The sequence below is a fragment of the Acomys russatus genome, chromosome 6, assembly GCF_903995435.1.
Source record: "Acomys russatus chromosome 6, mAcoRus1.1, whole genome shotgun sequence".
NCBI classification, from domain to species: domain Eukaryota; kingdom Metazoa; phylum Chordata; class Mammalia; order Rodentia; family Muridae; genus Acomys; species Acomys russatus.
Window position 1 is genome coordinate 7,672,907 of NC_067142.1, and position 22,589 is coordinate 7,695,495.

At 34.5% G+C, this 22,589-nt stretch overlaps 1 pseudogene; it reads left to right on the plus strand.

Moving 5' to 3' along the window:
* The first annotated feature begins 21,405 nt into the window (after positions 1–21,405).
* LOC127190908 (10 kDa heat shock protein, mitochondrial-like) lies at positions 21,406–21,722 on the plus strand (annotated as a pseudogene).
* Positions 21,723–22,589: the final 867 nt, after the last annotated feature.

Sequence of the window (22,589 nt, forward strand, 5' to 3'; positions counted from 1 at the left end):
GAGTCACCAATATCTCAAATAAATAGAACACAGTCCTTTATACTCGGTGGTGAAAGAGGCTAGGGACCTTGCCTCACTTGTTAGTTGGGGATTCCACTTACATTTTTCATATATATATATATATATATATATATATATATATATATATATATATATATATATATATATATATATATATATTAGAAAACTTCTACAATAGTAGGCTTGTGTATGACTCTTAAAATGATACATAGAGTTAGTTATCATTTCTCTTATTCCCATTCTTATCTCTCTCTTCCATTCTCCAACCCTGTTCAATCCTCCCACTATAGTCTCATCCTGTCATTCCATATCTATTTTCTATCCCAGTAATTAATAAGTGTGTCTCATTAGCCACATCTTTCCCAGCATGTTTGGTCATTTGTTTTATTAATCTTATCCACTCAAAGTGGAGGAAGATTAAATTTCAAAGGAGCTTTAAATTGTGTTTTTCTGTTAACTAAGTGCTGAACATTTTTTTAAATTTCTTTTTATTTTATTTTATTTTTTATTAATTTATTCTTGTTACATCTCAATGTTTATCCCATCCCTTGTATCCTCCCATTACTCCCCCCCCCCTTTTCCCATTATTCCCCTCCCCTATGACTGTTCCTGAGGGGGATTACGTCTCCCTGTATATTCTCATAGGGTATCAAGTCTCTTCTTGGCTACTTGCTGTCCTTCCTCTGAGTGCCACCAGGTCTCCCCCTCCAGGGGACATGGTCAAATGTGAGGCACCAGAGTACGTGAGAAAGTCGTATCACACTCTCCACTCAACTGTGGAGAATATTCTGACCATTGGCTAGATCTGGGAAGGGGTTTAAAGTTTACCTCCTGTATTGTCCTTGGCTGGTGCCTTAGTTAATGATTCGTGTTTTATATTTTGAGAAATCTCTGTTCAGTTGTATGCCCTATACTTAATTGTTTTTCCTTGATATGTACTTTATTTTTGTTTTATTTTATTCATTCATTCATGCATTTTTATTTACTGTACATCCTAGTTATATCCCTAACCCTCTTCTACTTCCATTTCCACCTTCCTTCTCTTTTCCTTCCCTGCCGCCCCTATTCCTCAGACAAGAGAAGTCCTTCCTCCCATCTACCCCAGCTCATGAAATCACATCATGACTAAGCTTGCCCTCTTCCCCTGTGGACTGGCAAGGCAGTCCCACCAGGGAGAAGTGATGAAAATCTGGTATCTTAGTCCATATAAAAAAGATCCCCCACTGCCCTAACTAGACGAAGCCTGAGCTTCGCATTGCCTACATCTGTGTAGGGGGCTTAGGGACAGTGCATGAATGGTCCTTGATTGGTGTTTCAGTCTCAATGAGTCCTCCTGGATCCTAGTTAATTGATTCTGTTGGTCTCCTTGTAGAATTCTTGTCACTGGGGTGACTTAATTACAGTTGCTATTTTACTAGGATATATGAGTCTATTTAAACTGCTCATTTGCTATTGATAGAAATTTGGTTGGTCAGATATATCAAGAAATTCAATAATTTCCTTTAAGTTTTTTGTTTTGGTGAAGTACTGATTTTTAAAGGATAATCTAATAATTTTCTGGGTGTCTTTAGTTTTCTTCCTGATGTCTTCTTTTTCTTCCTTTCCTTTCTTTCTTTTTATATTTTTCTTCCTTCCTTCCTTCCTTCCTTCCATTCTATCTTCCTTCCATCCTTTTTCCTTCCTTTGTTTCATGTGCATGTGTGTGTGTGTATGTGTGTGTGTGTGTGTGAGTAGAAGAAAAAAAATTTTTACAGATTCTCAGTTGGTCAGAGTGGCCTATGTCCAATGAAACAACTATCCTGACATACATTTCAGATAATCTTCATATTGTTTTCTGAAATGCCTTAGACATGTTTTCCTGAGGGGTGGTGTCCTCTGTCCTACAGAAAAGGACAGTCATGAAGAGCAAGAACATATCAAATTATTTTCCCTTCTTAGTGTCCTGATATCGCTTATCTAGATGCCCCTTTTAAACTCTAATTGTGTTAATTTTTACATTATTTCTTTTTCTTTTGATGAATTTACCATGGGATTAACAATATTATTTTTTCTCAAGAAACTAACTCTTTATTTCATCAATACTTTGTTTTTATTGTTGTTTCTATTATATTAATTTCCACTCTAAGTTTGATTATTTCTTGTCATCTTGTTTGAGAGTTAATTTTTCTTTCTGTTCTAGATTCTTCAGTTATGCAGCTAATATGAGATCTCTCTATTTATTTTTTAAATGTAGGAAGTAGTGTTATGAACTTCTCTTCATTGTGTCCCATAGGAATGGGTATCTTGTGCTTTTATTTAAGTTCAATTCTAGAAAATATTAAATTATTTCTTAACTTTTGTCCTTAGCAGTTTTCATTAAGAGATGAGTTATAAAAGGTGGTCATAAAGGATGCAAAATTTGGTAAAATAGAATCTACATGGTGGTCAAATGATAGGATGTACAATGTGACAATGCTTTACTGAAGTGAAAAGGTTCAGAGAGAAAAGGAGGCAGGATGACACAGGATAATAGGATGGAGAAAAACTAAATTTTAATATATATATATATGTATGAGAAGGTTTAAGAACCTAATAAACTGAAAAATAATTTCTAGTTTGTTTCCTACATAACGTTATGTGTGAAGCATGTCATATCTGAAAACACAGAATGTAGGTATCCAATAATTGTTGACATTAACTTGTGAATTTCATCCTGTTTCAAACAGTAAAATACCACTGACTTGTATCACATCTTAACATTGTTTCTTGTCCTTCCATTACTTCACAATGAGTATTAACTATGAACATGAAGCTACTGTGTGTTTTTCATGCATTAATATAAGATTTCATGCTCTCTACAATATTGCCTTTTCTGTTTTAATGAGAAAATTTACATGTGCTTGTTTCATAACACGTAATTCTCAGATTGGATCATCACATCCTGCATTTAAACTCAATAAACAGGAAAGTAAAAAATCTCAAAAGAGATGAATAAAGATGTCAAGGTGCAAGTAAGGCTCTCAGAGAAGTCAAGTTTCAAAGAAGACTCTAAGACAAGACTTGCTGACTAGAAGAATAAAAAGCCAACCTAGCATCTGGGAAGAGATTTAGACCAACAAAGATACCTGAGGAGAACACTATACAACCTACTGAGGTGCCTTCAAAGTGTTCTGTGTGCTTCAGGTTCCAAATTTTGTGATATGTTACCCATGATGCTTGGGATTTGATAATATAGATAGCTTTGAGTCATTTTTGAACCTGTAAGTAACCCCTCACCCATATTTCTGTAGCTAATCCAAATAAAACTCATGGTTCAACAATGTGGACTTTAGTTGTATTGAAACTTTTGTATATCATGGGTTTTCTCTCTAGAGTGAGAAGACATGTATGTTACATCTCCCTAGGAAAAGTTTTGTCAACCAGTGGTGCTCTGTTGTGGGTTGAGTATTCTTAAAATGTTTTAATTATTTAAATAATAAATAATTTAATAATATAATAATTATATGTTATATAATAAGTTCATTACTAGAGTAATGTAAGTTTACATATCCAATGTCACACGTATGATTTATTTCTTCTAATTTTCATGACAGTAACAAATAAGACATATGGAAAATGCATTAAGACTAAGCTGTACCACTTTTGGTCACAATAAAGCACTGGTTTTAACTATAAAGATAATTATATATGTTGTATGAATGTTTGTATACATATGCATGTTTGTGGACGCCAGTGGAAACCAGATAGTGGGCTCTGGAATCTGTAATAAGATCCTCTGGAAGAGTAACAAGCCCTTTTACTGTTGGGGCTTATCATACACTTAGTTTATTTTGAAATTTTTGGTCACTTTACAATGAGAAAAACTCCCCCAAATAATCAACAATTTGTCATATGACTACTCTAAGTACGGAGCAGTATTGAGCGCAATAAGAATGATATTGACATTTAATTTCAGTTCACTTATGTCAACTGCTTCCATTAAATTAAAATATTAATTCAATTTATTTACTTTTGTTCATATATTTTAGTAAATATTTAATTTAATCATAAATAACTCTTATTTATTGGTATGTCTACTATTGGTTGTTAAATTGATTCTCAATTTTTTGTGAAAACTGTGCATGTAAAACACAGCTCTAAATAAAGAAGTGAACATTATGTAGAAAGCTCATGAACACTGTGAAGTCTAGAGTACAGGTCTATTTTAGTTCTTTCTAAAGGATAGCCTAACTTTTCTTAAATACATATTTTATGCATAAGCTTGTATCCATAGCCAAACAATTTTTTTTAACTTTTTGTTTCAATATTTATTGGTTCCCCTATTCTTTCACACACTTTAGCCAATCGTAATAATTTTGACATAATAATTGGAAAGGTAAATCCCCTTCTTGCAACCTCACAACCTTAATTATTTAAATTTATTTTTACTCATTTTTTTCTTATTAAGGTATGTTATTACAGTAATTACATATTTATGAAATAACTCCAGGTGAATTGACCAATTGTAATATATAGATAGGTGCCATTGCATTAATTTAACTCACTTTTGTCTTCTTAAACTTTTTTCTACATACTTCTTATAGCTGTCAGTATTAAATATCATAAAATTTGCCTTGAGTTTACAGAAACTGAGTATAATCTCTGTCAGTTTGGACACGAAATGAGACACTGAAGCCTAAAATGTCCAATGGCTGGCTGTTTCTATTCTTGAGATTCTTGGACAGTCTGTAGAGTTCCCAGAGTTCACAGCATTAGGAAGCTTTTCCTTGTAGCCTTGTACACAGATTCTGTCATCTCTGCCTTCACAATACTCTCACCTTCATCTGTGGGTATTTCTTCTGCATGCACCTTTTAAAACAACACATTACACTGGCAATATTAAATCATCTCATCTCAACACTTTCAGTTGTCAGTATTCCTGGATTAAGAAAAACGGTATCCTATTTAGTGTTGTTTTTTCATTTAGTCTTTTCTCATTCCTTACATCCTGACTGCAGTTTCCTTCACTCTACTCTTCAGAGTACTTCACTCTCATTTTATCTTTCCCAGATTAACTCCTTTTCTCTTAAGAAAAAAGCAGGGCTCCCAGGAATATCAATGGAGCATGGCATAACAAGATGTAATAAAACTATAAGCAAACACTCATATCAAGGTTGGACAAGCCAACCCAGTAAGAGGGAAAAGATCCTAATATCAGTAAAGGGAGTCAGAGACATTGCCACTCTTATTGATTGGAGTCCTATAAAAACACAAATATATTAACCATAGCATATATTCAGAGGGTTGAACACAGACCCATGTTGGCTCCGTGATAGCAAGTTCAGTCAGTCTCTTTGAACCATGTTGTTCTCTGCTTAGGCGATTCTGTAGACTGTGTTCTCCTGGTGTGTATGTCTTGCATTCTAAAGCACTTGTGTTCCTGCTACAGAGTGGGCTCTGGTTAGTTTTTGTGAACTTGAATAAACTGGAAATACATGAGAAGATGGAATCTTGATTCAGGAATTGCTTTCTTCAAGTTTGCTTATGAGCATGTCTACAGGGCATTTCCTTTCTTTCTTTTCTTTTTTTTTTTTTTCCTGCTCATTTTCTTTTTTCCCATTTTTCCATTTTTATTATGTTTATTTTTAACATATACGTTTATATTGTTTCACATAAAAAGCTACATACAGCAGGAAGAACCACAAAACAATCAGGAATCATATAAATGTTACACTTGGTGATTTGGCTGTTTTAACAAACTTGAAGTAAACATCTATTTTGTTGAGTCTAAAATTCTGAATGAAAACTTTAGAAGCCTCATACACCTACAGAATATGGCATTTAAAGATGTTTTTATTATTCTAAACATTCTTTGAAAACAAGACAAGTTAAATCCTATCAACACCCAGCCTACCTCAAAGAAGATGATGAGCATCAAAGAACCTCCTTATGGAGATGGCTTCAAGTGTGGGCGAACAGCCACCTGGCAAAATGTCAATTTCTGCCACAGACAGAATTCTACAAGGTATTTTCTTAATGCTTAATGCTTGAATTGAAGGATCAGAGTACACTGTATGTAGTGCCGTATCTGGGGAGATGGTATTCAGATACAAAAAGGGAAACTAAACAAGCTATGGAGAGCAAACCAATAAGCGTTCTGCGTGGATCCTGCCTCTTCTGGAGATTTTGTCTTGACTTCCATCAATGATGTGCTGTTATGGAAATCTGTAATCCAAGTAAACCCTTTACCTAATCCCCAAGTTGCTTTTGGTCCAGGGTTTATTATAAGACAGAAATTTAACTAGAAAAAAAAAGGCTTATATATTCTTCTTATATTTTATTTCTAGTACCACTCATCTATTATTTCTGCTGTGAACAATATCCTCCTTTTCTATTTGTGTTGCTTTTGGAATTGGTAGCTGGTAGCATAAAAAATGATTTCTGTGCTCATATTAGTTGTGAGATTTCCTTATATTTCTTTTATATAACCATATTGTGTACAATTCTGTATATTACTCTGTTATTTCTTATATCTCTTATATTTATGTTGATGTTTAATAGGAACCACAATACAGTATTCAGCAGAAATAATAATAGTGAACGTTTTTGGCTTTTTATTGGTACGTTTCTCAAGCTGGTACTGCAAGCAACACATAGCACTGACTATGTGCATAGAATTAATATGTATACATGGCCATATCTGCATATCATTTATAATTACCATATATACATGGGCATATGTGCACATCTTTTATGCATGTGTAATCTCCTTAAAGTTAATGATGATATTTTTGGCATAATACAAAACTGCCTTGTTTTTGCTTACTATTCTATTTTCTGGCAACATAAACTTTTTTATTTATTTTTCCTATATGTGCTTTAAATACAACAAAGTTTTATAATTACTGATTTCAAAAACTTTGTAATTCTTTTAGAAACAACATGTAGTAATATAAATAAATAGTTCATTTAAATTACCCATGTATAATCTATTACTAGTTGTAGTTCTTATTTCTTCCTATAAGTTCAAACCCCACGTTTTGCCATGCCATTAAATCTCAAAGCACTTACAGTCTAGGCTTCTGCCAGTGAATTTTCTGGATTTGTCTCTTTAGTGATGATGCTAAGTTTGGATGATATTTTTTAAACATTACAACTTGTATCTAACTACCTAATTCTGTTTGCTTTCCTGAGTTTGGGAATACCCTCTCATTACCTTCTCCCAACACCGTAATTGTTCATCTTAATTCCTGTATCTGTGATGAATCAAGATTCTTCTGCAGTTTTGGAGATGTCTACCTGATACTGCATTTCCTGGCTTTGATCATGTTGTGTCCCATGAGGATATTTATATTTTTCATGCTTAAGACTAACTGACCTCCCCAAATAGGTAGACTGATACCCATAACAATTTAGGAAAAATGTACACCTTACTCATTTTTTCCATTTCCCTTCCATTATCTCTTCTTATACTTATAATCAGATCTTGTGGTTTTTCCTACCAATGTTCAAAGTACATTATTTTGGTTTTATAACCTTAAATTCACCATTTAATTTTATATAGTATCAAATCAACTGATAAATTTTTATCATTTTTTAACTATTGAATCCTTTAATTTTCTGTACTCTTTTATTCCTTATTGTTCTTATTTCATATGTAGATTAACAACTTCTCTTATAGCTCTGACTAAATATTTAAATTATTATCATTTCATTTCCTCTTGGTATTTTAATGTAGTTTTTAGAGTCCTCACATATATTAAAATGACTATATTAAACTATTATCTTGTATTCAGTCCAACATTTAGACTTACTCAAGATTATTTTCTATTAGGTAAGGTCCTTCTTCAATATGCATAACACTTTTATATATGTTGTAAAGGCCTTTGCATTAATACTAACCATCTATTACAGTTAGAATAGGAAAAGTTGCCAGCAAGTTTATGTGTAACTCTCATGCTCTCCAGCAAGAGTATAATATTAAAAGGTCAGGAATCCAAGTGTCTGGGACCTTCCTGGAGGAAGTAGGTCACCAGAATTGGGTCTTTATGAGAATATTGCCTGTGACTCCTTTCTATCTCAGCTCTGCTCTCTGTCCACTGTAGTGTGACCATCTGCCCTGATCAGAAAACCTGAAAGTCATGTAATACTGAACAGTAAAGGAAGAAGCTTCTCTCATAGACTGAACTCTGAGACCATAAGCCAAAATCTTTCATTTCTTGACTTGTCTTTGCTGGATGTTTTATCACAGCAAGAAGACAGCTAAGTAACCTTATATCTGATATCTATATTAGGCATACACTCTGATAAGGTTTTCTGAGTTTCTTTTTTTTACAAATAGTCTACATACTAACTTTGGCACCTATCCTCTACATGATGTTTATGTTCTGATTTCTGTGTTCCACTGTTGAATATTTACTCTTCATTATAGACTTTCTAGTTTAGTGAAGGCTGTCTTTGTGCCTGTGAAATAAGTGATTTGGGAAGATGTTTTTCTCAATCCCCAGGACTCAGTAAGACTGCCAAAGACTTCTGGCCTGTGTGAGGAAAAGCTGGCGAGCTCACTCAGAACTGAGCTGATTCTGAACTCTCTTTTGGATTTAATTTCCTGTCAGGCTGTCTTGGCTCTCACTGCTTGTCTAGCTTCTTATATAGGTAGGAGTGTGCAAACGGCAAAGTATCCTTTGCTTTCTCATCCCCATGGTCTCCTCACTGAAATCCTGACTGTCTTACTACTCAAGTCCTACTGAGTCCCCCAAATCAACAGAACACACATTTGGGCTTACTCTGTTTATTTCTTTTTTGAATAACATTATTAAACAATTTTTATCTCAAGCCCAAATTAAATCTATCCTACCTTGAATAAAGCTTCTAAGTTTATAAAGAGGTAAATGGTGATAAAGCCAGTTTGAATGCAAAACAATTGTGGATTGGAATGTGTCAGGGAGTCACAGCCTCTCAGTGCACTTTTTCAGAGATGCAAAATTAATCTACAGAGAACTCAAATGAATGTTTTTTACAAGTTTATTAATTTTTATGGGTTTTGGAGGAATTAATTTAACTACAAGTAATATTCTGATAGAATATATCATATATACACATATACACACATAAAATCATGTTATTAGTGAATATATAAAATCATAGATTAAAAATATAGATTTTCCATTATATTTGACAAAATTGATTATCTGTCAGAGTCAAATCTGAATTATGTTTGTTGACTACAAATATAATGTTGTTTTCTGGTATTTTTATATATTCTCTGTGGTTCCTATTCAATTGCAGTATGAAATACAGGAATACCTGAAGTTAATACATGTATAATAACAGTGCAAATTGAATATTGTATAAACCCGGTCTCTAAAAACCTTACCTTGTGTTGTCTACTTGACTACCACAATATAAGCATGAATGCAAAAATGTGCTGAGAAAAGTTAAGATCTTGTTCACTGGCCGTTTACTAACATATTCAGAATCATATTGCTTGACTATCTTTTTATTTTTTACTTGTTTTCTACTACAAAAATTGAAAATGTCAGTATATTAAAATCTGGGATTTGTGAGATAATGTTCAGTATTAAATCAAGGAAATGAAAGAAAGTTATACCAACATTTCAGACCACATCCTTCAATATTACTGAATTCTGACTTTAAACTAAAATTAACACATTGGATATTGATTGGCAGATAGATGGCAGATAGATATGCAATATATGGAACCAGAGAATATGCCAGCCATTGTGCCACAAATGATTCAAAATGTGTAGGATGAAACCAACTTTCTGCTTAGATGGCCTTTGGCAACTTAATGTTTTGGATATGAGACAATAGAGTTTAACAGGCATCATCATGTGAAGCCTTTTTTTGACAACCTTTTGGTCAAATTCAGTTCAAGGGCAATACAAAACATTATTTATAAATAATTCTGTTTAGCAAATGAGGAAGAAACAGGAGCTCTAACATTTTTCTCAATACTTTGCATCCTTTTTATATAGTTCATAATCAATCTGTTTTTTTTTTTTTTTCTGGGCGGCAGCATTCAAGACAGGGTTACTCTGTGTAGCCTTGGCTGTCCTAGAATCACTTTGTAGACCAGGAGGGTCTCAACCTCACAGTGATCTGCCTGCCTCTCTCTCTCACCATGCCTGGCTCACAATCAGTCTTGATATTGAAAGATTAGAACATGAACATCAAATAATTAAAATGTAATTTTATATTCATTATTAGTCATAAATTCTTGCATAATTTTCTTAGTACTTAAATATAAAATCACTCAACAGAAAAGAAAGATATGGAAAATGAACATAAATATGTACATTTTAATTTAAGATATAAATCCAGTCAGTGAAATTCTGAACTAAATGATTATGTTTGTCTTGGTACTGTGTGAAAACTACTATTTTGTTTCAGGGAGCTGTTATTATTTCAAAGTTCTTTCGATGGACCTTTTGTTGGAAGAAAAAAGAAATTATGAAATGGATGTCTTTAGACTTACCAGTAATGTAGTGGAGCTAAGTGTTTATTCACTGTTTGTATAGGATAAAAAGCATGAAGATTAAGGGTGTCAAGCAGGCATCTGGAATGTAAGGGAATTTTAGCCCACTTGAACTTGAAGCACTGCACAGGTCACCCCTTTACCTTAGCACTCTTTCTCACTGACTAGGGGCTCATTCTTAGTGACTTCTGATCCTCGAAGGCCTACTGTAGCTTCCCTTCAAGTATATTTTTGTATCAGATACACAAACAACAGCATCAATTTTAATACCATGTTTGTAATAATTTGAGCCATTTATTAATTGTATGCTTGCCTCCAATTCTCATTCAGTGTATTTTTATCTTTTTGGATATCCAGGTATATTTCCTTAACAACTTTATTAGATGTCATTGAGTATAAACAACTGTCATATTTCATGTGTGTGTGTGTGTGTGTGTTGGCACATACATATACTCATGAAACCATTGGTATCCATGCACAAACATCCAATGCCTATGAACGTTTTCCTTTATCTGCTGTATGATTCCAACATGATATATCCTAATTACGATTTTCTCTCCTAGGTCTTTCTCCATACATTTCCCATTTGAATCTACTGGGTTTCTTTCTCTCATTATAAAAAAAAGCAGGAATCAAAGGGGTAATAATGAAATATATTAGTACATTATAATATAATAACGATCACATTGGCATTGGACAAAATAATCATCCACAGAAAAAAGCCAATGAGAAGGCCTGAGAATCAGAGAGCCACTCATTTGCATGCTTAAGAATCCCATGAAAACACTAGACTTGAAGCCATAACATATAAGCAGAGGACCTCATGCAGACCTGTGCGTGCCCTGAGAATGCCACCTTAATCTTTGAGTAAATGAGATCTATGCTTATGTTGATTTAGAGAGCTTTTTCTCTTCATATCTTCCATACCATCTGGCTCTTATGTTCTTTCTGACAACACCTCCATGGGGTTTCTTTATACCTGAAGGAGCAGATTTAATGGAAAATTCCATTAATGGAAAATTCCATTAAACCTCCATTAAAAGTCTATCTCTCTCTGTCTCTGTTTCTGTCACTGTCTGTCTCTCTCCTCTGTCTCTGTCTGTTTGTCTGTCTGTCTCTCTCTCTCTCTCTCTCTCTCTCTCTCTGTCTCTCTCTCTCTCTCTCTCTCTCTCTCTCTCTCTCTCTCTCTCTCTCTCTCTCTCTCTCTCTCTCTCTCTCTCTCTCATGAAAGCTAAACAAGACTGATTCTCTGAGTATAACGGAATGCCAGAATGCTATTAAGAGTCATTTTATTGCTCCATTTGTTTGATAAACAGTAGTAGTATTTAGTTTTGTGCTATATAACTGAGCTATTTAGTCTCCAGGTTCTTAGTCACCCAAGCAGTGTTGGGTATGGGTTCCATCTCATTTAGTGGGTAGTAAGTTAAATCTGATATTGGTTGGTAACCCCCACAAGCATTGGGCCACAATATATCTTACAGGTAGGACACCTTTGTAGACAATTGTGTTTGTGTCCACACTGGGGTTTATGTTTCTCCTTTGCTAGCATGTTGAATACTTTCTTGTACCAAACGTGCTAGCACATAGTGGTGATGGTTCTATGGACACACCAGCTCAATTTCCTTAATGAGTTGTTAAGTGTCATCTTTAGCAATTGGGCCTTGTTTTCAGTTTTTGGAATAAAACCTATAGTCTTAGCAACACTGTGTATTTTAGGGGGATTCACATTGTAACACTTTGCCAAACAACTCAATTATATATACCAGAATAGTAAGGCTGAAAATTTCATTTGGTGATGAGAGATGGCCACTTGGGTCTCTGTTTTACCCAATGTGTGTGTGTGTGTGTGTGTGTGTGTGTGTGTGTGTGTGTGTGTGTGTGTGTGTTTACACATATATTTTTAAAGTTTCTCCTGTATTATATTTCTATACTAGCCCTCAAATGTCCTTTAATTTTAGTTGTTTCTCTTTGTATTCTCTTCCTTTTCCCATCCCTTCTTACCACACCCTACTTTATCATCCTGTTCCAGCACCTCCCCCCATTCCCTGCATAACTGTCTATTCTAATTTTCTTTTCTATGGAGATTTATATGTGTGCTTGTAGTCCCTTACTGTATACCTGATTCTGTAGTTTTACACATTATAACGTGGTTACCATTGACAACATCTACTATCCAGATATAAGCACATACATACTATATTTGGATATATCACATGGGATGATTTTTGTCTAGTTTCATCCACTTATCTATGAATTTAGTTATTTCATTTTAACAGCTGAGTAATAGTTCATTGTGTATATAAATGATTACCTACTGACCAATAAGGTTTTCATAAATATATACAGTTCTTTAGGAGTTGCACATATTTTTAAGATACAAAGAGGTGTCAGTCTTCTTGGATTCTCTTCCCAAATTAAGCTTGAATGATATTTAAAATAATTGCTGACCTTTAGGTTAAGACTTATGAAGACATGAACCATTGGATAGCATTAAACTCATGTAATATGCAGTTCTAAGTGAACTAATTGGTTCAAAAAAAGCAAACATGAAGGTAGAAACAGTGCATGTTTATGAAGCTAAATGAAATTGGAATGGGAAAATGGGTTTAAATATCATCATTTTTATTGTATGTATGTATAAAATTATCAAGAATGAAGAAAAATTAGTAAAAAGCCAAATGGTTTTGGAGGAACAGAAGACGTGAGCTTAGTTTGGTTAATCTATGTGTTGCCTATAATAGTTCTAATACTGATCCACAGTCTTGAACTCCTATTAGAATGATCTACAGCTTACAATCACTCAAAGAGCATACTTAAGATTTATTTTCTTATCCAGGGTGTTATATCCACTGCCACAAAATCATGAGGTAAAAATGAATTTATTTTATTAAAACTCTGGAGTCTATAACTCCAAATTTAATGTTCTGTACTGGCTAGATCTTTTTAGATATATATGAATGTTCTGGGCTGGTGGGATCTTCTTAGTTATGTGTAGCCAGCCTGTGCTTTGGACATAGCTAGCAATTGTTGGTGTGTAGAGGCTTCTTCTGAGAATCCTAAAACTTTCTTTGATACTCCCTCTTGCCGTACCATGTGTTGTTATCCTAGGTTTCTTCCCATTGTTATCATAAAGCACTGGCCAAAAACAGTTTGGGGAGAAAGGGTTAATCTGACCTACATTTTTTTTTTAATGACTGTACATCATGAAGGAAAACTAATGCAGGAACTAAGGCAAAACAGTGTACTGCTGCGTAGAACTGATGCAGAGGCCATGGAGGAAAACTGCATACTGACTTGTTCCCAATGTTCTTCTCATCCTGCTTTATTTAAATAACTTAGGCCAACATGCCCAGGGTTTGTACCACGTTCATTTGCCCCCTCATATTAATTATTAATCAAGAAAATTCCCACACAGACTTCCGTTCAGATCAATCTGAAGTAAGCATTTTCTTTGTTGAGGTGTATTCTCCCCAGTTTACTCCAGCTTGTGTCCAGTTGACAAAAAATCACAGGTGCTGTCATTCTTAAAAGAAGTCAGCCATCAAATTTATGACCTACTCTAAAGCAGGGAGAATTCTCAGTGTAGAGTACTGTGGGCCATAATCCTCTTGCTTTCTTGTGATAATTGTTTTTCATATACCTGGTCATTTAATCACATCTGCAAACACTCTGCTTCCAAATACTGCCACATACAGAAATATGAGGATAATATACTATTCCATCTGCTACATTTATTATCTAGAAACAATCAAGGGTCCTTCTAAAGTTATACCTCCTCTGTTCTTCTTGACCCTTCTCTACAGGCATATTCTTAGTATCTCTAACTCTTTTGTAGTTTTTTAATCCATAAGCAGAAAAAGTGTATAGAACAATCATATTGTGAAAATATACGAAATTTTATAAATTCTGAAATAATTCTTATTCAATATGGTTCATCTGCCAGTTCTATTTAAAATGCAGTTCTTATCTCTAGAATTTGTACAAATTATGAAAAGGAAAAATACTAAATATTCCTTTAATAAAATAAAATAAAAGCACTACCTAACATTTTAAAGGTCTCAGGAATAAACCCGGATATGTTTAACATTTTCTAATTGCTAATATTTCACTTCAGTTTTTAAATGTCCAATTCAGTTTTGAACCCTTTAATAAAGAAGAAGGCCAAACTCATTTAACTTCAGCTGTCAGGCTTTTACACTTCTGTTTATAAGTGTCCTAAAGCCTACTCCTCTCTTTAGTTCCCAGGTTTGAACCATTCTTTTAAAAAGGAAGGGAATTCTGAATTGTCTTTTATGTTGTGAATTTTATGCCTTTTTTTTTCTCCTGGTGATTGCTTTTACTAACTGGGGTCATTTAAATCTCCTTCTTTAAAAATTATTCCTACTTTTCAATAGTTCTCTTCCTGAAGGAAAGGTAATTAAAGAAAGCAGTTTAGACCCTGATCTGTAGCCAGGAGCTACAAGAACCAAACAAAACTCTAAATTCAGCAGCAAATTTCAGCCTGTCTTTTAAAGTTTAGAAGCACCCATAATTTGTACTCTTTACTTTGGCTCTTTACTTGAATTTTAATTTGTCTATTGTAGGCATATATTTTGCACCTGCAATGCAATGGCTCTTTACCTTAGAAAACCTAGAGGCAAGAGGAATTGTTTAGAGGATCTGGAAAGCTGAGCTGAAAGCAAGGCTGTGATTTAGCAAGTTTCAAAAGGCTACAAACATACTACTGAGAATTTATTTTAGATGTCATTTGCAACATGGATTACAGATAAAGGCCAAATATACTTAATATGAAAGGGATTAATTATTAAAAGGATGGTTGAGGTGGTTTGAATGACAATGGGCCTCCTGGGCCTCCCTGAGTCATATATTTGAATTATTGGTTCCCAGTTGATGTGCTGTTTGGAAATAATTAGGAAATGTGACATTGTTGGGGGAGGTATGCCATACAGGCTGACTTTTGAGATTTTGGAAGCACATGCCAGACCCACTGTCTCTCTTTCTCTCTTCCTGTGGCTCAGTATATAAAGATCTCTAGCACCATGCCTGCCACCATGCCCCATCATGATGATAATGCCCTAAGCCTCTAAATCTATAAGCAGGTCCCCAACTAAAAATCTTATTTATAAGAACAGCTTTAGTCACAGTGTTTCTTCACAGCAATAATTTAGTGAATGAGACTATGTAAAATGCTTTAACTGACTGTTCAGATTGTCAATGAGAAAAAATTGTACTTCAACTGGCGTTAAATAAAAGGTCCTGATTTAATCCATTTTCATGTTTTTCATGATGACTTTGAAGGTACAATAGTCAAAAGTTACCAAGTTACCTACATCTTTAACGTCATTTAGTATAATCATTGCTGTGAGTTGTAGTAATACAGAAAATTTCAATGTGTTTTGTTTGTATTATAGAAAAAAGTAAAATGATCCATTCAATGGGCAACGAACATCACTCCTGACCGAAATGTAATCTGAACCTGATTATGAGGAAAGAATCAGCCAACTTCAGATTGCTCTTCAATCTTCAGCACTCATCATTGTTGTTTTGAAAATACTAAAACATACAAGTGATGGCTCAGTGAGTAATGTCACTTGATACATAAACCTGATGACATGAGTTCAGTCCCTGGAATCCAAGTAAGAAAAGCCACATGTGGTACCATTCATAGGTGATCCCATGGCTTCAATAACAAGATGGGAAGCAGATAAAAGGGTTGGATGGACCAGTAGGTAGTGCAACAACAAAACCAAGGCACTATCTCCAAACAAGGGAGGGTACACAATTCTGAAAAGTTGTTCTCTGACCTCCTTGCATCTGTATCATGTCATACACACTCACACACTGCACATTGTCATTATATGTGCAAATTTACACATTTAGAAATAAATGAGACTTATTTAGAAATGTAAATAAAGCTATAAGAAGATTAATCTAGATATTTTCTACCTGAATTTCTGAAATAGAAGTAGTATTAAATAGTAATAGATGAAAATTTAATTAACAAGTTTATATTAGATAATATTAAGTAATATATTGCTGATATGATTATTGTAGAAAAATTTAAAAATTCCAATGTTATTTTTAATGTAGTATTTTTATTAATTCTGTGAAAATTATTTTGAAATGAGGATATGAATTTGTATAGTATATAAATTTTGCTTTCAATTAATTTACTAAAAATTTAGACATAGAGACAATATGTGTTGGTTATTTTAATGTTAGCTTTCTACAAATTAAGAAGCACCAGACTAAGAAAGGGTCTTCATTACTTTGATTGATGTAGGAAGGCTCCAAAAGCTAGTTGACACCTTCTCATACCTGCCCAGATAGAAGGGGAGGTCTCAGAGGATAGAGTATTAGCAGTTTGCACCTTTTATCTTTCTTGCAGGACAGACTTTGCCTCTTGTTGCTGAGCTGATTTAGCCTGTGGTTGTTGCTTCAGCTGCCAAATTTGCTGACATTATAAATAGCATTTAAAACTTTGATAGTGACTAAAGACCAGCAGCTTCCTTTGGTAATTTCAGAACATTTTTGAGCTTCTATGACTGACTAAAGACAAGCAGATTTCCCAGAACCCTTCAGGACACTGTAGACAGATTAGGATTGCCCAGGCAGTGAGCCTGGTGAACCAAGCAAATGTTAGGTTGTAATCCTCTCCAGTGACAGACAGATACTTTGGGACTACTTTCATTTCTGAGGCACAGATATTTATGACCAAGCAGCCTCTGAGGACTTATGCTCTCAGATATAGAAAACAATTTTAATATAAGCTGAATCAATAAATATACAATCTCTCCCCTCCTCCTCTGTATATAAACATACACATATACATATAAAAATACGTGTGTATGTTTGTGTGTATATTCATCCTACAATTTATGGTCCTCTAGAGAAACCCCACTAATACAAACAGGTAGTCAGTTGATATAGATATAGATATATAGATATGGATATCGATATATAGATATATAGATAGATGGTAGATAGATAGATAGGTATATAGGTAGATAAATAGACGATAGAGAAATGATGGAAATAGGGAAAGAGGAAGAATAAGACGTAAGTGACCTATTCATATTGATAATATATGTTTTTGAGCTACTTTTTAAAAAGTTAAAATTGGGCTGGAGAGATGGCTCAGCATTTAAGAGCACTGCCTGCTTTCCCAGAGGTCCTGAGTTCAATTCCCAGCAACCACATGGTGGCTCACAACTATCTAAACTGGGGTCTGGTTCTTTCTTCTGGCCTACAGATATACATACAGGCAGAGCACTGTATACATGATAATGAATAAATAAATCTTTTTTTAAAACTTAAAATTATTTTTAATTAATTATACATAGGGTACGTACCTTTAAGTGAATATATCTGTGTGAGTAAAGGTTCCCTTGAAGACCAAAGGGATCAGTTACACTGGGTCTGGACTTATAGATAGCTGTGATTCCTCCGATGAGGGCACTAGAAACCAGACTGGGTTCTTCTGAAAGAGCAGCTAGTGCTCTTAACCACAGAGTAGTCTCTCTATCCAGCACTATTTTTCAAAATATTAGCTTAAAAATAAATATGTCTGGAGGATAATTGTATACTTGTAACCAGACTTTTGTCTATGTTATTGGGTTATTTTTCCTACCTCCTACATCACCCTTATTGCTTTCAACTCCGCAACAATTGGTAGGAGAAAAAGAAGGATAGGGCTTAAAGGGGGTGTTCTTATCTTTAGACTACTTCTGCTGATTAGGGGTGAGTTCCTTGGGGAAAATTTGATCTTTGTCTTTATGAAGTCTTCACCAGCAACCAGAAGTCCAGCAAAAAGCAAGAGCAACAGGAGCAGCAGAGAGAGCAGGAGCTTCCACCTCTCTCGGGGCGCTGGTATCTATATACCTTCAGAAAGATCCCAAGAATGCAAAATGTAAACTATCCTCAGATGGCAAATCATGCCCCAACTAAAGCATGAGGCAAATCATAGTCAACTACTGTGGACAATCTAAATTGCCCCCATGTGTCACATCTGGGATTAAAACAAAAACATATTCACATCACATTTCTTTGTGAAAACAAAAACAAATCTAAAATTCTCACTACATTTCTCTTTTTCTGTATTAAGCCATTAATTGTACTGTGTTTAATGAGAAATTATAAACAAAGGCGCGTTTAATAAAGTAAATGCTTTTTAGCTCAGTGGTCAAGGTTTTCAGACTCAATTCACATCTTTATAACTGATGGTAGTCACAGCTACTCATTTCCTGTGGAAACATAAGTAAAACCATGTCTCCAACACAAAGAAATTTCAGACTTTATTAGTAATGTTAACACATCCTTATAGTGCATAGAATGATTTAATTTCACAGTTTTTTCTCTAACCCAGTGTCTCTTTCTGACACCTTGAAAGAAAATATTCCTCCTGTCGTATCCTGTTATTTCCTCTATGGCAATAGAATTCAGATTTCCCTTCTGCCTACCCCCATATTCAATACCACTTGTAGCCAGACTTTTGGATAATTTATTAGGTCTTTTTTCCTACCTTTCTTTATCACCCCTATTTCTTCCTATACCCCAACATTAGTTAGGAAGAAAAAGAAGGATAGAGGGAAAGGTGACATCATTGCTGTTTGACTAGTTCCTGCTGTTTTGGTGGGTAGAGTTCATTGGAACAAATTTGATCCTTGTCTTCAGGATATCTCTAGCTAGAAAACAACAATCCAGCAAATAGCAAACAGGAGCAGCAGAAGGTGCAGCAAAAGCAGCAGCAGCAGCAGGCAGAGCAGCAGCAGACAGAACATTAGCTGCCATTTTTCTTGGAGCTCTAGCATTAATATACCTTCTGAACAGTCCCAAGAATTCCAAACATAAAGAGAGCACGGCAAATAATGCCCCAAATAGAGCATGATTCAAATAATAGTTAGTTGCTGTACACAATCCGAAGCATCCACATATCACACACCTGGGATTAAAATGAAAACATGTTCATATAACATTCTATGACTTAAACAAAACAACAAAAAAAAAAAAACTACATATATTGAGACACATTAAGGACTTAAAAATAAGGAGATATAAGTTTTCTCCTCAAATAAAGATGTTAATATCACTATAATGCATTAATTTCACACATGAACAGAAAACTTACTTTACAAGGAGAAGCTTTTTTGTTTGGGTTGCCTTTCCTTTTTTATTTTTTTATTTTTTCCTTCTTTATAGCATTCAGAGTACTTGTCTGTGTCATAGATACTAGAATACAGGGAGTGGTATTCTATGTAGGCAAAAGTTCAACATCTCTATGTTCAATGAGTTATGTGGATGTTTTCTTCATCAATGGGGTCTTGCTTTCTTTTTAAGAAGAATAACCTATTGTATTGGCATGTCCTGAGTTGTGTGGTTATTTTGATGAGACTCTTTGGACAACACTTCAAGTTGATAAAACTTATTACTGAAGGCTTCATTTGTTGACAAGAGATGACTATTTACTTTTAATTATGAAACTTAAGAACATAAGCAGAATATTTGCAAATCATGAAGTGCATATTTATTGTTCTTCCTCCATTTCTAATGCTTGATTATCATATACAATTTTATACATATCTAGTGTTTGAGGTACACTTGGCAGCTGAATTGGATCTATCCTTTTCCCTTGTTTCCTTCTCTTCTTCAGTCCCATCCACTCTAAACCCTCTCTGTTCTTCCTTTTCTCTGTTGGCACCTGTCAATATAGAAGCTTGAACAGTCTAAATGAGAGCCAGGTGTGATGGCACAGACCTTTAATCCTAGGCATCTGGGAGGTAGAGGCAGGGAGATAACTATGACTTTGAGACTAGCATGGTCTCCCAAACAAGTCCAGGCTAGCCAATGTTGTAACAGTTAAATATTCTCTAAAACAAAACAAAAACAAAAAACAAAAACAAAACAAAGAGCAACAAAAACCCTAAAACAGAAAACCAAAACAAACCAAACAAAAACAAACAAACAAAAAAATCCCCCCCCCCAACAAACCACTTTCCCCCAAAAAATGGAAAAAAGAAATGAAATCCAAATGTTTGTGGTATCGTTGTAGCCTGTGCATGCTTCAGACTTAGGTGCATTTTTGCTTGTGCACACATATATACTTTACAATGAACATTCACTCATAATGCACAACCACCACCAGCACTTTTGGAAATACTTTGCTCAGTCCAGAATATTCTATGCTATGATTTCCAGTCCTTTTAGTATATTAACGACAGTTCTACTTTTTTTTTTTTGACATAATTCTGTTTTTATTTTTTATATTTTTGCAAATGACTTAAAGCACTTCAGTCAAACAGGGATTTACCAAAACATTCTACATTAAATAGTATTTACCAAAACCCAAGACACAGCATTGTCAAGTGAAGAAAAGTTGAAAGCTTTTTAATAACTGAGTTTCTAACTGGGATATTTGTTCTGCTATCATTGCATTTTGAGTCCCATCAATGCAGTGTGTGATACAAAACAGGCAGACACCACAAAAGCAGACATACAGTTCTACTTTTATAAAAACATAATGATTCAGGTTTTTAATATTTTTCTACCATTCATCAGGATATACCAATTTACTAAATCTCTCCATTAAAAGTATTAAAAAGTTTGATTTTTAAAAATTATTCTTTGAGGGCTAGAGAGATGGCTCAGAGGTTAAGAGCAGTCACTGCTCTTCCAAAGACCCTGAGTTCAATTTCCAAAATACACGTGGAGGCTCACAACCATCTATATAGAAATCTGGTGCACTCTTTGATGTGCATGTGTAAGTGCAAGCAGAACATTGTACACATAATAAATAAATAAATCTTTAAAATATTGTTTTAGTTGATGAGTTTCATTAAAAAATGTTAACTCTCATGTGTCCGGTTCGGGACAGCAGGATTCTGTTTGCAGCCACGGCCTGAGAGCAGAGTCTGGGGCTTCAGTGGCAAATCATGGTTGGATAAGCATTTCAAAACTTTCTTCTGCTCTTCAACTGAATGTTGATTGAAAGAATGCAGCTGAAACTGTTACCAAAGGTGGCATTATGCTTCCAGAAATGTCTCAAGGAAAATTATTGCAAGGAACAGTAGAGGCTGTGGAAACTGGCACGAAAGGAAAGGGTGGAGAGATTCAACCAGTTAGTGTGAAAGTTGGAGACAAAGTTTTTCCAGAATATGGAGGCACCAAAGTAGTTCTAGATGACAAGGATTATTTCTTATTTAGAGATGGCGACGTTCTTAGAAAGTACGTGGACTGGAGTCACTGTTGAATGTGTCACACGACGCTGCCCATTCCGCTGATGCTGTCAACTATTTCATCATGTAAATAATTTCACTTCCTCCCTTTTATAATAAACTGATGATGCCTAAACTGGAAAAAAATTTAACACAGTTTTGGCCTGACAATAAGACAGAATTTCCCAAAATATATACTCATAGTTCCGTCATATTTCACTATGTATGTAATTATGTGAAGAAGTGCTCTCAGCATTGACAATTACAAGTCAAGGTGGCAGTTGTTTCTGAAATGTATTCATTTTACCCTGCACACTGCAGCATCAAAACCAAGACTCATAAAAATAAAGAAGTCCACACATTTCAATTGTACAATAACTTGCTTTCCTCTTTGATGAGATTGTATAAATACCAAATAGCTATTTTAAATTTCTTTATGACTCATAGTCAGGACATTATATATGTATATATGTATATATATATATGTGTGTGTGTGTGTGTGTGTGTACATACACACACACATATATATATATGGATGTAGAAACATATGTCAGATAAAAAAGAGTCATGAAAAGAAAATTTTAAAAGACCTTAACTAAGTAATTTCGATTAAACAAATGAAAGCCTGCATTTAGTGTCTAGCATTTTAATCTGTGTTACATAAGGGTCTTCATCAAGATCCAGGTTCTATAGAAAAGTGTTTGGTAACTCTGTAAAATGAATGTGGTCTTACAGTATTCTTTGATGCCCAAAGGCAAGGATTCTTTCAGAAAGTCTTAGCTATTCTGGTAACAAGGACATTAGAAGCTATAAGAGATATCCTTCTATGTCCAACCTACTCATTTATGAGAGCTTTTTCATGTTTGTTTTTACCACAATGGTCTTGTATGTCCTGAAATGAT